This window comes from Myxocyprinus asiaticus, chromosome 23, assembly GCF_019703515.2.
Source record: "Myxocyprinus asiaticus isolate MX2 ecotype Aquarium Trade chromosome 23, UBuf_Myxa_2, whole genome shotgun sequence".
Classification (NCBI taxonomy): Eukaryota; Metazoa; Chordata; class Actinopteri; order Cypriniformes; family Catostomidae; genus Myxocyprinus; species Myxocyprinus asiaticus.
This window is the reverse complement of record NC_059366.1, coordinates 27,334,379-27,351,307: the sequence shown is the minus strand read 5'-3', so window position 1 is coordinate 27,351,307 and position 16,929 is coordinate 27,334,379.

The window sequence follows — 16,929 nt, the reverse complement described above, 5'->3', positions numbered from 1 at the left end:
CTTTTCCAATTATCTGTTGTCCAATGTCTGTGTTTCTTTGCCCACTCTAACCTTTTTTGTTTTTTATTTATTTATTTATTTATTTTTTTCTGTTTCAAAAGTGGCTTTTCCTTTACAATTCTTCCATAAGGCCTGTACCCCTGAGTCTTCTCTTTACTGTTGTACATGAAACTGGTGTTGAGAAGGTAGAATTCAATGAAGCTGTCACCTGAGGACATGTGAGGTGTCTATTTCTCATACTAGAGTCTCTGATGTACTTATCCTCTTGTTTAGTTGTACATCTGGCCTTCCACATTTCTTTCTGTCCTTGTTAGAGCCAGTTGTCCTTTGTCTTTGAAGACTGTAGTGTACACCTTTGTATGCAATCTTTCATACAAATTTCAAGCATTGTAAAGCCTTCATTCCTCAAACAACGATTGACTGATGAGTTTCTAGAGAAAGCTGTTTCTTTTTTGCCATTATTGACCTAATATTGACCTTAAGACATGCCAGTCTATTGCATACTGTGGCAACACAAAAACAAACACAAAGACAATGTTAAGCTTCATTTAACGAACCAAATAGCTTTCAACTGTGTTTGATATAATGGCAAGTGATTTTCTAGTACCAAATTAGCAATTTAGCTTGAATACTCAAGGAGAAGGTGTTGGAGTGATGGCTGCTGAAAATGAGGCCTGTTCTAGATTTGATCAAAAATGACTTTTTTCAAATAGTGATGGTGCTGTTTTTTACATCAGTAACGTTCTGACTATATTTTGTGATCAGTTGAATGCCACTGTGGTGAATTAAAGTACCAATTTCCTTCTGAAACAGCAAAATCTGTACATTATTCCAAACTTTTGGCTGCCAGTGTACATTCATGTGTATTGTCATATATCAGATTTCTGTACGGGATTTCAGACTTCCAGACTGGATTTTTACGATTAGGATGTGGAATTCAATTAATTCCAAAATGCAAACCTTTTCACAGTGATTTTAGTATATATTTGACTGAGTATGTAATGTAATGTTGAAAACACAGTATTTTTAAGATATGGAAATAAAGACAAAAGTTTCAGCACATCAAGAACGCAAAATTTAATTAAACAGAAATGTAGACTTAGAAAACAGAACATAGCAAGCCAAAAATGTCTTTGCTATAGCACTTAAATGCCAAAATCGTGATTAGCAATGAAGAGATATTTTGAAGTGTTATGTATGTTGGAAGTTTACAATTTTTTCAGTAAAAGTGTGCATTTTCAACTGGTCATTCATGTTGTTTAAAACCAGTGTCAAACTGTTGTTTGAAAATGTGTACGTACTGAATGAAAAAAATGCAAATAAACATATTAACTCATGCAGGACTTTTTATCCTTGTTTACGTAAACATGTCAAAATGTGAGGACATCACATTCATGTCGTCAACCTCATCATAAATGCTAATAACAATTACAGTATGTTTGCTCATGTTATTCCTAGTTTTTGAAAGGTAGTTATTCTATAGTATAGCAGACTTCTTTATAAACTTAAGTCTCATCCTTACCTTTAATGAAGAACATGCTCTGATTATCACAAAATGTTTTATAGTTTCCCTTTGCAGCAAGGCACTATCCATGTATGTGAAACTGGATGTGGACATACATACGCATGTGAAATCACTATATAGAGAAGAGAAGATAAAAACATTGTGTTGATCAGTTCCTTATCTAAGTCTTACATATTATTGTTGCTCCTCTAAAATGGCATGAAAAAAAAAAAAAAAACAATCATCTCTTTCACGAGAAAATAAAGTATATATATATATATATATATATATATATATATATATATATATATATATATATATATATATTTACACGTCACCTGTTTTGATTGCTTACTTCTGTTTCAAACTGACTTTGCTCTAGACACAGGAAAATACTGGTCTTCAACTGGTGGATAAATGTGTTTATGAAAGCAGGATTTCTTATCCAGCTCCCTTATGGCCTTTAAAAATCACCTTCTGAGGAAAAAAAAAAATGGTGTTTTAAATGGGAAAAAATACACTTTAATTTTGGTGCTTTTGCATTGGTTTCTCAATTGTGTCAGTGTGCGAGTGCAATGGTGAAGAGAGACAATGATGGCAGTGTAACACTCATTTTAAAACACATATCTCTAAATTACAATGTGTTGAGTGCGATATGCTCCACAAAGTGTGAAATCAAGAGTACTTGGTCACAGAGAGTGCGAAAGCTGAATATTATATGAGAAAAAAACTAGCTAGGTTTCTGCTTGGAGGTATTAACATATTAATGGCAGTAATACCATTTACATAGAGCTGAAGTTACTTCATGTTGAATATGATAAACTTGATAAATGCTTATTTCAAATGAAAATAAGGACAATCCAGCTACTTGATAATTATAGGTCCCCATCACATTGTTCTTGTATTTGAAATGAGCTTTAAAATACAACTTCATATCAAACTTGGATCAGAACATATTTCTCCAATCTCATAGTTACTGAGAGTGACAGTAGAGATCCAATAAAACCACATGGGTTATAGAAATTGATTTTTAGAATTAAGTTACATCTTTTAACTTTACCATCTATCACAGATGGCTAAGTCTCCAGAGGTCCCACAAAATCCAATAAAGCTTATGGAGACTTTTTTACTTGTGTCGCAGAACTTCACAGCAGACACGATGCTCATAAAGATGAGAGATATGGTGACCATGAGAACATGATCGTTTGAGAAGATTCTGTAATAAACAATGTCATAAAAGCATACTGAGCAATTCTTAAAGTCATAATGGAGCGATAATTTTGGGGCCAATATTTAAAGTAAATTAGCAGTCAACACACAATAAAGAAAGGTATAGTTAAATTATGCAGTATCAAGCCATCTGATAACAGCTCTAAGTTGACAGGGCAATGCTCAGGGCATATTAAGAATGAGCAATAGCTTTATAGGCTCATGAAAATGGTAGAGGAGTGGTTGCCCTGGAAACGGCTTATGCAGCATATCTGAATGTTAATAAACTAAAGGCTTGGCATGGTGAAAATGCTCACTCTGGAGAGAGGGAATTATTTGGAATGAGATCTGATCCAAATGCATGACCACCCTTGAGAAATTGACTTTCGTTATTGGTTATGCCCTATTTACACAGTCAGCATGGAGGGATGAGAAGTTATCAGGCTGATCTCCTGAGATGCAGGAACACAATAGCTACCATTATAATCTTTTTATGTGAGAGCAGGTATAACAACAATCCTTGTGTAGCCAATAGGAGTAGGGAAGAGGGATAAATTATGTCATTGTCTAGTAGCGGGGCTGCTCTTATGTTCAAGGTTATCGGCGCGTAGGTGATGTCACACGCCTTCTTCCATGAGAATAAGCACATGTTGCAGCGTTCAGCTCCTCTGGTAACTATTGTAAAGTGTTCTTTTCTTGTAAATGTAGTGCTATGTGTAGGTTTAATTGTAAGTTATTGTGTATTTCTCTGTGAATGAAGATTGGTTTTGGTTCCTACATTACTTTCTCTCTTTCGACATAGTCCAGAGGTATGCACATTCAGATTATTTTAAATCCTGTTCACTAACGTCAAATGAGAATGTTGAGCTGATTTTGTGTTTGATTGATATTCACAGGAGTGCAGTGTACAATAATCACTGTTTCCTTTTTATTTGTATTTTTTGTACATGCATTTGTTTGTAAGAGTGCCTTCATTCTCAATGAAGCGAGAGATACTCGCTAGTGTTTATTTTCACAGCATGTGTTGTATTGTGCATGTTATGTTGTGCATTAACCTGAACTGCATTTGATTGATCTCTTGTATTTCTCTTGACTGATCATTTATTAATACAACTTATCTTGTCATGTTGTGATGCTGTATAACTTTTAACATTTTATTTTATTAAATTGTATTTCAATATTGTTTGTGAATAAAACTTGAATTTGTTTGATAGACACATCTCTGTTTTTATTAAAGATTTCTTTTGAGAGTGGCATAGTTCTAGTAGATTATGGAGGTGGCCACACTTGCTTTTTGAAAAAAGAGTTTTATGTGCCATAGTGTGTAGACATATTTAAACATTCATAATTCAAAGCTCACTCCCCAGTCTACCCAGACCATTTATGAAATATATTGATGCCAATATAGAAAATTATAATAAATACCCCCCCCCCCCCAAAAAAAAAAACAAAACAAAAAAACATTATGTCATTTCATAGCCATACTGACTACTGACACTGTGTATGTTATTATTATCCGGACCTTTGCTGGGAAGGAAATGCAGAGACCGGAACTCTTGGAATTTTAATTGAATACCCCTGCCCTAAACCATAACATAATTTTCCAAAAGAAAGACTAATTTCTCAAAACTATAAAATATATTCCTGTGTTGCAAATCTTTTTTTTCTTCTTTTTTTTTAAAACTCAACACAAATTCAGCATTTTACACCATGTGAGCATGTAGAATGCAATAGCATTCAATAACCCCCACACTGTAATCACAACCTGAACTCAATTATCACTCAATTATCACCATGTGAACAGTTTTAAGCAAAATTGTTGACACACCAATCAGAATGTTGTCCCAGGATGTATAAAAAAGGTCTACAGGTGAGTATACTTGCTTTGGAAAAAATGGATTCCAACAAAAAGGTCAAGTTAGTGGAAGATGGAGAGGAATTGGAAAGGTGGAGTTTGAAGAGGAAGTGAAAAAGGAGGAGGAGGAGGAAATAGAGTTGGAAGAGGCAGATGTGATGGTGGAGGTTCAAGAAGATGGAGGAGATGGAGGTGGAAGAGGAGATGGAGGAGATGAAGGAGGTGGAAGAAAAAGAGGGAGAAGTGGAGGTGGAGGAGAAGATGGCGGAACATCGTTTGCCATAGGGAAAATGTGGATGTTCTGGGTCAGCGTGGTGGCAATCTTACTATGTGTGCTGCCATCAGCCAACATGGGGTACTCTACCACCATTCTATCTTGGTCCCATACAATAGCACACATCTGTTGACATTTCCTTATGATCTTTCCTTATGATCATTTCCTATGATCACTTGTTTCAGCAAGAACAGATACGGCCAGGCCAGTCTCAAGAGTCAAGCTACTTTTAATCTGGGACCATGTCAATTTACACAGCACTGCTTTGGTGTGTCAGTGGTTCACTGCCAATCCCATATTTTCAAATCTTTTTCTCCCACTGTATTCTCTGTTCGTCAATGCCATAGAGGAGTTCTTTTTGGAATGTAGGTGGAACAGATATGATAGAAATCCTCACCAGCGAAAAAAACCTTCTACAAGCAATAGAGCAGGCTTGTGATGACATTGCTTTAGACTCTTTTCAGGGGTGGATAAGGCATACCAGGGGGTACTTCCCCCACTGTCTGGCCAGGGCTAACATTGCATGTGATGTTGATGAGGCACTTTGGTCTGACCCAGCCCAGCAGTAAGATGCTCAGGAGCAATAAATGTGATTTTCTTCACAGTATACCAACTGTTTTTTGTTTTTTCACTTGCTGTTACAGTACAGTTCTGTAAAAAAAAAAAAAAAAAAATCATATCCATCATAAAAAGAAAAATGTCCTGTACTTTTACTGAAATATATATGTCTTAACATAGTGTAATCAGGAATATTTTGAAGTTTACAATTTTTATGTCTATTAACAACTACAATTTTGTTTTAGTGTACAATAATAACACTGCACTGTTTTTTATTAGCACGGACCAACTCATTGAATACTAAATAGGCATTACTATGGCAATGTTTTAAAAATCAATAATTTTTGTATAGTTTTAAAACAATACAAAAACTGTTGATTTATACAACATTGCAATAAACCTATCTTTCACATAAATTATGTGCAATGATTTATTTCTTTGTAGGATTTAAATCTCAGACCATTTTATATTACATTATGAGCGTACAAGAAAGCTGAATCCAAGTAAATTTGGGGAACATTAAACCATTTCCTCTAGCAGCTAGTGAGTATGGCCAGCTATGCAGCATTTTGTACTCTACTCAGGAAACCAGAGTTAAATACTTAACCGTGACATTCCCTTTCATAGTTCACTTCGACACTGTGTCAGCTCTGACACATTGGGAACAGTATCCCATAACTTCATGCAAACAGTAGCTGTCAATTGTATCAGCCCATGTGGCAAGCATTTAGTGGTGCACAAGTGGGCTACATAAGAACTATAAGTTTACCAATGTTCCAGTAAAGAGAACATTGGAAGCAGGAGTTAAACCCTCATCCAGATTATAAAATCTGATAAAAGTATGCGGAGAGGCCCAACCTGCCACCGTACAAATGTCCTCCAAGGACGCACCTCTACCCAAACCCCAAGAGGAAGCCACACTCCTCGTGGAATGAGCCCGAAAACCCAAAGGCGAAGGCATACTGCACTCAAAATTTCATCAACAAGCCAATGAGACAGCCTCTGCTTAGTGAACAAAAACCCTCTGTTGAGGCCACCCAAGCACACAAAAGCTGTTCTGACTAACACCACTGGCTAGTGCAATAAACATAGAGCTGAAAAGCTCTAACAGGGCACAGCATATGCAACCTCTCACTCTTATTTTACTTAAATGGGGGAGTATAGAAGGACTGAAAAGTAATAACCTGAGAGCAGAACATTGTAGAAACAACCTTGGGTAAAAATACCAAAAAGGTCACACAACTCTACCTTCAATAACCCTAGCGTGAAATCCATACACAATTGATTGACTGACAGTCCATGTAAATCACCAACCCTCTTAAATTATGCCAATGCCAGAAGCAGAGCAGTTTTAACACCCAGTCTATACCAGACGTGAGCAGTATGACACAACAAAAGGCAATCACTCCCATTATAATCAATGATGCTGTCAAAACTGGATGCATAAGTCGCATCACGCCGACAGTAAACGACCATTTTGCACTGTGCGCACTGGTGCTACACCTGGCAACAGGACTAAAATGAATGGTTTAGAATGTTCATCCAGTGTAGACAGCCTCAAGCCATTGCAGTGTTACACGACATCACTCGAGTCCGGTGCAGACAGGGTGTAAGAGGCAGAAGCTTATCAGAAACTGATGCCAAGGTCTCAAACGGAGCACACGAGAACACCTCTAACACATTACAGACAAATCCCATAAAGGGATACACACAAGGCAAAAAGGCCTTAGCCTGCACACTCCGTGCAAAAAGTGAGAGACAAGAGAATGTCTACCATTTGAAACCTCATTCACATGCAAGTGTTCAGTGCTGATCCAATCTCAAAGCACTTGCGAGTGATGCAAACTCGCAGGGGGGTAAGGTTGTAAACCTCAATTCGTAGAAGGAGACACAGAGCCTTTGTCCATTTCACCCTCACAAGCAAAACATCAGCGTGACTGACTCGCTCCCCAGCACGAGCCATGGGGGAAGACCGAGGAGAAGTCCAAACGGTGCTGGTGGTGCACTCAAACAAATACTTCTTAACATGATCCCCTTGTTAGGACTGCAAAACCCATTGTGTGCAGAACCAACACTGTCTGATAAGAGTGTCATCTATGCTGCTATTTAAAAATGAGCAGAGACAGCAGTCCTCTAGCATGCGTCGGTTCACCACCACTCTGTTAGGAAATTATTTATTTTTTCCTCTCTTTTCTGCCCTCTTCGCTCCATGAGCTGGGGCACTAGTCCAAGCAGGAGCTCATACGCCACGAGACAGCCCTCCGAACTGGAGAGATAGAGAAAGAGGCTGAGGCCGCGTCTCCGTACTGCCTCATCCATGTGCGTCCTCTTAGAACAGCACAGACAGAGACAATAGGGGAGAAAAGGACCTTACTTCTCTTCTGTCCAACGACAAATACTCTGATCCAGCATTTCCTAATGAACAGATTTAAAAATCTTCGGTGCATATTTTCACAAAAACATTTGTCTTCAATCGGTTATTTGATATATTCTGCTTTGAGTGAATCAGTAGGAAATCTCAATTTTAGATTTCAACATTCCCTTTGCAAATAGAATTGAATAGAATAAGAACAAGGAGCCCTACAACAGATGGTATGGCCCCCACATAGCCTGGATCTCAAGATCATTGAGTCAATCTGGGATTACATGAAGACACAGAAGCAATTGAGACAGACTAAATAGATAAAAGAATGTTGGCAAGTTCTTCAAAAAGCTTGGAACATCCCATCTGCCAACAACCAATAACAACTGTGTCCAGGTGTACCTAGGTGAATTGGTGTTGTTCGGAAGGCAAATGTTGTCATACAAAATTTTGATGTAGCTTTTTAATGTTTATTGGACTTTGTATGATGTTAATTGATAACTGAAAACTATTTATGGCATTATTTTTGAAGACATCCTCACCATGCAACATTTTTCACAAGTACCTAAAACTTTGCACAGTACTGTATATACAGTACATGCACACACACACACACACACACACACACACACACACACACACACATTTATGATGTCAATGTTTAGTGTCTTGTGTTTTGCCTACCCTGATTTATCTTTGTTATTAAGTTTCCATTTGTAACTGGAATGGTTGAGCAGTCAGCTTAGCGACTTTGAGTGTAATCTAACAAGAGGCCTTCCACATCTAAAACAGCTACTCACTTCAACCGTCCAATCAGTTCTTTCTGGGTGGAGTAGTCCCCTCATAAGTTATGAGCAATTATACCTCCATCAATAACATTACCCACAGGGCAAGCTGTGACTTTCTGTACAAGCGATTTTTCAGAAAGTAGTAATACGATTAATTATGATAGCTACATGGGGATAACTTCTCATTTTTATGTAAACCATGGCAAATTTAGCTTACACCCCACAATGAGGAAGTATTTCTGCATATATGAGAGAGAAAGAGAGAGAACAAAGGTGTAGCTTATATCCCAATGCCATTGCTGTCATCTGTCTAAATTTGGATGAATTACTTCAGGGCTCTGCAAATTCACAGCAACATTTCAGGGAATGTGATTTACACAGGATTCCTTATGAAAGAAATCAACAAAGGTGTCTGCTTTTACTTCATTTTCCATCTTCTTTCTACCTTTATAGGGCTAATGGGAATGTATCTTTTAGTCTTTTTAATTAGGGTAGCTATACATCATGGAGTTTAATAACTATGCTTGATGGAAAGAAACAACAAGCAAAAGCTCTGAAGTGTAGCCATCATTTCCTGTACAGCTATGACTCATGCATGTCAAGTCACAATATTCAAATTCTCCTCTACATCTAAGTACATCTTAAAAGGATGAGATGTACTTTAACGAAGGGATTTTACAACCTCATTGTATCTGCTCATGGACAGCAGCTGTCTGCTTGATGTGAATAGGCTTCAAATAGTCCTGAAGAAAAAGGCCTTTCAGAGGAACACAGTGAGTGATCATGAGTAAACTAAATGCAGGAGATGCTCTCAGTAAGCTAGCATAATTTCTTGGACTCAAACTTATGTGTGAAACTAAAAGGAATAACATCTACAATTCTGGACAAAGGGCTGATGTGTGACGACCAGAAGGCTGTGTGGAAGTGTGGCATTTATGTATGATGTCCTACTTTGGATTCTGCAGGGAAAACGAAGCAGCTGTACAAGTGGATAAAACAGAGAGTGAGATGGTTTGTCAATGTGTCAGTAAGAGAATGTTCCCTCTGTCTTACAAGCTGACGTGTTAATTTCTTAGCATAAAATATAAACACAGTTTCCACACAAAGACAAAGGCTAATATTCAATCAATCTATCTTACTATAGAATATTTAAAAAATATAAAAGGTAACAATAGATTGGATACAATAAATTCATACTAAAAATATACAAAATAACCTGTAGAGTGGACCTTTTTTCATCACAAAATTAAAGTTTAGACTGATGATTCAAAAGGACACTCAGAGAAAGAAAATTACACAGAAATTTGGTGTCATGTCTTATATTATAAAGTACAGCTGAATGAACCAACAAGATCACACAGGATATGAACATGATGCTTCTGAATCTTTATGTACCCTGAAACTGATCCCATTCTACTGAATTACTGACAAGTGCCATTCCCCATCAGACATTTTTGCATAATTTCAACTTGTTTTTCAGCTTCTCAGAGTACCTTCTTCTAGCCACTCTGATTTCCTTGTTCAGTGTGTTCCTGGCCTGATTGTACAAGACTTTATCCCCACCCCTGTAAGCATCCTCTTTGGCCTGACGAAGCTGCCTGAGCTCTGCTGTAAATCACGGTTTGTCATTGTTGAACTTTAAATAAGTCCAAGTAGGAATGCACATATCCTCACAGAAACTGATATATGATGTAACAGTATCTGTGAGCTCGTCCAGATTGGTGTCTGCAGCCTCAAAAACACTCCAATCCGTGCAATCGAAGCAGGCATGTAGTTCCCGCTCTGCTTCATTGGTCCACCTCTTTACAGTCCTTACTACTGGCTTGGTTGATTTTAATTTCTGCCTGTAGGTTGGAAGAAGATGAACCAGACAGTGATCAGAGAGTCCCAAAACTGCTCTAGGGACAGAGCGATATGCATCCTTTATTGTTGTGTATCAATGATCCAATATGTTCTTGTCTCTGGTGGGGCATGTAATGTGCTGTTTGTATTTGGGCAGTTCATGTGTGAGATTTGCTTTGTTAAAATCCCCAATAATAATAATAACTGAGTCCAGGTATTGTTGTTCTGTGTCTGTGATTTGATCAGTCTGTTGCATCGCTGTGTTCACAAATGCATTTGGCATGATATACACACTCACCAGAATAAACGAGGAAAACTCCCGCGGCGAGTAGAACGGCTTACAGTTAATAAAGAGCACTTCCAAATTAGGACAGCACATCCTCTTTACCGTTGTTACATCTGTATACCAACTTTCATTGATGTAAAAGCATGTTCCATGTTTCTCGTTTTCCCCGTTAACTCCGTGATGCGATCCACTCTGAACAGCTGAAAGCCTGGCAGATGTAACGCACTGTCCGGAATGGCTTCACTCAGCCAGGTTTATGTGAAGCACAAGGCAGCAGAGTTTGAAAAGTCCTTGTTTGTGCGGTTGAGGAGATAAAGTTCGTCCGTTTTGTTAGGAAGAGAGCGGAGATTTGCTAGATGAATACTCGGCAGCGCTGTTCGAAATCCGCGCCGACAGAGCCTGACCAGCGCACCTGCTCGTCTCCCTCGCCTGTGTCTCATAACGCATTTAAACAACACAGCCGCGCCTCTGACTAAAATGTCCAGCAAAACATCTGAATATTCAAAAAACGGGAAAAGGTTGTCTGGTATATGCTGCCGAATGTTCAGCAGTTCGTCCATGGTAAAACTGACTGGAAAAATATTACTAAACACAGGACAAACAAGAACTGAAGAGCCACACACCGAGGCGGCCATCTGCGGCGCCATCTGATATATGATTGTAAGTTCAGTTTTATATTGTTATTTCAGTCGAACAACTGTAGTTTGATTGTGCACTTGACATAAATTGGGAAATATGTTCATATCAATTATTGTCTGGGCTGAGTGCTTTTAGGGGATTTCGCAAATCACTTTTAAGTTTTCATTCTTTCATTCCTGGAAAATACATTTCTACACTTGTAATGGCAGAAGGGCATTTGCTTTTCAATGATGTTAGTCAATCATAAAACTGGGCATGTCTTAAAGGTGAAGTACACAGAAAACCAAGCATTTCAGACAGAGGGTCAACAAGGGTAGAATAGGATTTATTTTTTTTATTTTTATTTTTGTGGAATAAGCTTTACTAACATTATAAATGAGCCTCAAGGAAGAAATATATATATATATATATATATATATATATATATATATATATATATATATGACCCCTTTAATTGTTAGCTATCATGCACAATAAGGGTGCTTTTATCTCACTGTGACACGAGTCAGTTGTCTAAGCTTCAGGATGTCTGGTCTTAATGAAACATTACACACTCAGAGAAGCTCAACTGCACATAACTGACTTTATTGCCCTTACAAACGACTCATTATACACTGCCAGTGACCTGAGAGAGAGGGAATACCCTCTACAGAGTACCCAAAACAGAGGGAAAATTCCCAATACAGAGAGAAAAACAATCCAGTATTGGATTCAGAAGGACATCAATAGTACAGTAGCCAGTTGTCCAGCAAATTGCATTTTATTCTAAATAATCTGTTCCTGTTTCTACGTCTGCCAGTTTCAAAACAAGCGCATACAAGCGTGTGCCTTGTGAAAGTTATAAAAAAAAGTACTATTATAAAAATGTATAGTGTTTGCTCTAAATTCCATGTTAAAATGTCAATAAATGCACACCTGCCACAGCATAATTTATACTGATGTACCCAGTTGCTAAATTGCTTAGCAGCTACAGTTAAGCTGCTAAACTTCAGTACATTACTTGTTAATTAATTCTACCTATATTCAAATTATTTATCTTTATCATTATTATTAAAAAAATGAACTCTTTATTAAACATGTATTTGATATTGTTTTTTGTTGCCACCATTTAATAAAGGCAAATATCCTGATACAGCGATTTTACCTCCACTTCACGTCGTGCCTAAAAACACTCTTTAACTGTGGTAAAATTACTGTAACTCAGAGACTAGAGGTGCATTCCAATCGACTGTTAGGGTCCTCCGAAGTGTACTTCACACGGTATTCAGCCATCTTATGGGAGATTCCAATCCGAAGGGAATGTTTATGTTCAGTTGGAAGGGCACTTCAAACGACATAGGGAATAAGTGTACATCGATACATGATTTCACAGGAAGTGGAGAGGGAAATTTACCTACCAGTCATTGCGAACCAGCAGAGTACTGATGTAGTTTGTCTAAAATAAATGCTAAAATCAAATAAATGAAAGGAGTTTGAGACGCTGTCGTTTAAATTAACCTTGATTTACCTCAGGTGTGCTTTCTATGCGGTTGTGCTCGAGTACAAAGCACACAAGATGTGATCGTTACATCCATTATCATGACAATAGGTCATATAACAGTTAAGAAGTTGCACATATTATAAAATAACCACATAACATTTATTTTTTTAATTAATCAGCAACAGTCATTTAACTTATGGGTTACAAGTCTGAGAAATATATCCATTTCGATTTAAAACAATACATTTTTATAAGTATGCATGTGAATGTATTATATAAATGTATACATATATGCAGGTTTGGGGAGTAACGGAATACATGTAACGGGATTACGTATTTAAAATACAAAATATAAGTAACTGTATTCCACTACAGTTACAATTTAAATAATTGGTAATTAGAATACAGTTACATTCAAAAAGTATTTTTATTACTGAAGCGATTACTTTGCATTTTATTGTCATTTATTTTATTTAATATTTAGTCCTTTCAGATGGAAAACATTTATACTTATAAATGATGCGATCCAAAGTGCATTTGAACAGTGGTGAAACAATTTCTTATGATGTGTTTACATTCATACGAGCAGACAGAGAAGTAAGTTTAAAGTAAGTTTGGAGCAGAAGAAATAGAAATAAACCTTGTGTAAATGGTCAGCTTTACGCTAAGCTAAAATGCTATTTCTAGCCATTTTACATGCACTTGTTACCAGGCACGATCATATTTTTTATCAAGAAAATTCACGTTAGATCATAATTTCTAATTATCTAGTAAGACCTTTGATATTAGGGCAAAAATCTTATTCTTGGTAATACTTTTTGTATTGTTTTCCTGTAAAAATGTCTAAAAATCCTTAAAACAAGATCAATTATCTTGTTATAGAAACAACACTGCATATGATATTTAGGTTTTTCAGAGAATTTATTTTTACATGTGTATTTTGTCTTACTGTAGTTTTTATAGTCAAAACAACTGAAAAAATCTACCAGTGCTGAAGAAGTAATTCAAAGTATTTAGAATATGTTACTGACCTTGAGTAGTCTAACGGAATATGTTACAAATTACATTTTACAGCATGTATTCTGTAATCTGTAGTGGAATACATTTCAAAAGTAACCCTCCCAACCCTGCATATATGTGGATGTAAGGTTATTTATTGTACATTGATATGCATTTACACAAGTATTTTGTGTCATCTTACTTGAACCCCGTGATCAGCACAACTCAAGCGTTGTATGTGTTTGATGACATTGCAGTGTATTCCAATTGAATGAATTTTGTCAAGTGACGTGAACTTCAACAGATATCCCGTGCTCAGTTAGTAGGGAGAAGTGAACACTGCGTAAGGACCCTGCAGATTGGAACGCACCTTAGCTTATTGCTTTAATACAGTATCATGTAAATATTTTAACTCGGTACACCTCAGGTGAATAAAACATCTCGGTTACTGTCATAACCTCCGTTCCCTGATGGAGGGAACGAGATGTTGTGTCGATGTAGTGACACTAGTGGTCGCTCTTGAGAGCCCCGATCACCTCAGATCTTTGAGAAAAGGCCAATGAGAATAGGCGAGTGGAATTTGCATGCCAATCCCCCAGACATACGGGCATAAAAAGGAGCTGGAATGCAGGATTCATTCAGGTTTTGTGCCATTTCAGCGGCTAGTACAGCATCGTGGCAAGAGGGACACAACGTCTGGTTCCCTCCATCAGGGAACGGAGGTTACGACAGTAATCGAGATGTTCCTCTTCTGTCACTCACTCGACGTTGTGTCGATGTAATGTCACTAGGGGTCCCTATGGAAAAACGCCACAACAGCTGAACCGTGTTATGTGAACTGCCGATGCAGCTGCAAGCAAGCTGCTGCGTGCGTAATAGCAGGTGCATCAGACAGCACGTAACCTCCCCCAACGCCCCAGAAGACGTCATGTAGTTCCCCACATCCCTGAGGGGGGGAAGTGACATAACTAGCATGGGAGCAGGCCGCACCAGCCATGGCCTTTTCTCTCTATGTTTTCTCTTCACAGAGTATTAGATTCAGCTGGGGCCATCTAACGCTATCATACACATTGGGGAGGTGTTCTTTTCCTTTCCTATTCTTTCAGGGGGAAAAGACCCCGCAGAGACCACATTCTTACCAAAAGGGGAGGACAACATGTGGCAATACGACACATTGGCTCAGCAGCCGCACATGGAAGAGGCGCGGTGGTAGGTCCCTCCATGATAAAGAGGGGGGGGGGACTCTACAAACACAGCGACCGGGGGCAGAGAGAGCTTTGCCCAAGGGAGACGTGGGTCCGCCGACAGGGAGACTGTAACGCGGAATATACATCACAGGGGTTACCAGAGTATTCGGCACCTGTGGAGAACCTAACCCAGTACAGGACATATTGGACCCCATAGTGGGGCTAGCTGCGAACTCCTCCGCCAAATTCACAAACCATAGGGCTAGGGAGGAAGGACATCCAGGTTCCATGACTTTGTGAACTTGACTGGGGGTAAAAGTGTACGTTTTCGCCTCAGGGGAGGGGAAAGGCGCTATACGCAAGTGATACACCTGGCCAGCTGTTCCGAATTACCGAACTCTACCTGTTCGTACCTGAAAGAACACGGGACAAAACCGGCTCAATCCGGGGATTGTAAAATCTCGTGAAAGTATTGGGTGTTGCCCAGCCCGCTGCTCTGCAGATGTCTGCTAGAGAGGTGCCATTGGCCAGTGCCCATGAGGATGCCACACTCCTTGTAGTGTGTGCTCGAACCCGCAAGGGGGCGGGCACGGCCTGGGTCTGGTAGGCCAATGCAATGGCATCCACGATCCAGTTGGCAAGCCTCTGTTTGAATATGGCGTTCCCTTTCCGCTGTCCACCAAAGCAGACAAAGAGCTGCGCAGAGCATCTAAAGCACTGCGTGCGATCCAAGTAGGTGCGCAAAGCACGCACCGCACACAGCAACGACAGGGCTGGGTCTGCCTCCTCCTGGGGCAGCGCTTGCAGGTTCACCCTCTGATCCTTGAAGGGGGTCATAGGAACCTTGAGCACATAGCCCAGTCAGGGTCTCAGGATCACGTGAGAATCTGCCGGACCGAACTCCAGGCAAGTGTAGCTGACAGAGAATGCTTGCAGGTCCCTCACCCTCTTGATGGAGGTGAGCGCAATCAGGAGGGCCATCTTTAAGGAGAGGGCTTTCAGCTCGACTGGCTATAGCGACTCAAATCGCAGATGCCAGAGGGTGCCCCATCCTTGAGAAAGAAGGTCCTTCCTCAGGGGAATCCACATGGGAGGTGCTGTCGCGAAAAGCGTGAGATCCGAGAACCAAGTCTGAGTGGGCCAGTATGGGGCCGTGAGGGTGACTTGTTCCTCGTCCTCCCTGACCTTGCACAGGGTCTGTGCAAGAAGGCTCACTGGGGGAATGTGTATTTGCCATTGTGTGACGGGGGGGCTCCCGTCAGGGAACACCAGAGCAGGCAGTGGGAGGATTCCTGTGAAGTGAACAGGTCTACCTGTACTTTTCCGGATCGACTCCAAATAAGCTGGACCACCTGGGGGTGGAATCTCCACTCTCCGCTGAGTGTTGCCTGCCATGACAGCACGTCTGCTGTGGTGTCGAGGCTGCCTGGGATATGAGTGACATGATGTGATGGTGATGACCTCAGCCGCTGCTGACTCCAGAGGAGGAGATGGCGGGCGAGTTGCGACATGCGACGAGAGCGTACGCCATCTTGGCGATATATATATGCTACTGTCACTGTTGTCGGACCAGACCAATACATGCTTACTCTGGATCAACAGCAATAGCCTCCGGAGGGTGAGTAGTACAGCCAGCAACTCTAGGCAGTTGATGTGCCAACCCAGTCGCGGCCCTGACCAGGAGCCAGTGACTGCATGCATGTTGCACACAGATTGGAGGTGGCTGGGGTGCCTGAGCACCAAATCCCTGTGCGCGCACAGCAACTCTCGAGAGTGTGCTAGAATCAGCTAGTCATCGAGGTAGTTGAGTATGGGTTGGAAAGCGTTAGCCATGTGTCCAAGCTCCGGGCAAGGGGCACTAAGGGGATGATCGTGTCTGACGTACCTGGGGGTGGTGCCTCGTGGCGGGGGAGCAGGCAAAGCCACGTCGAGGAGCGTTGCTTCAA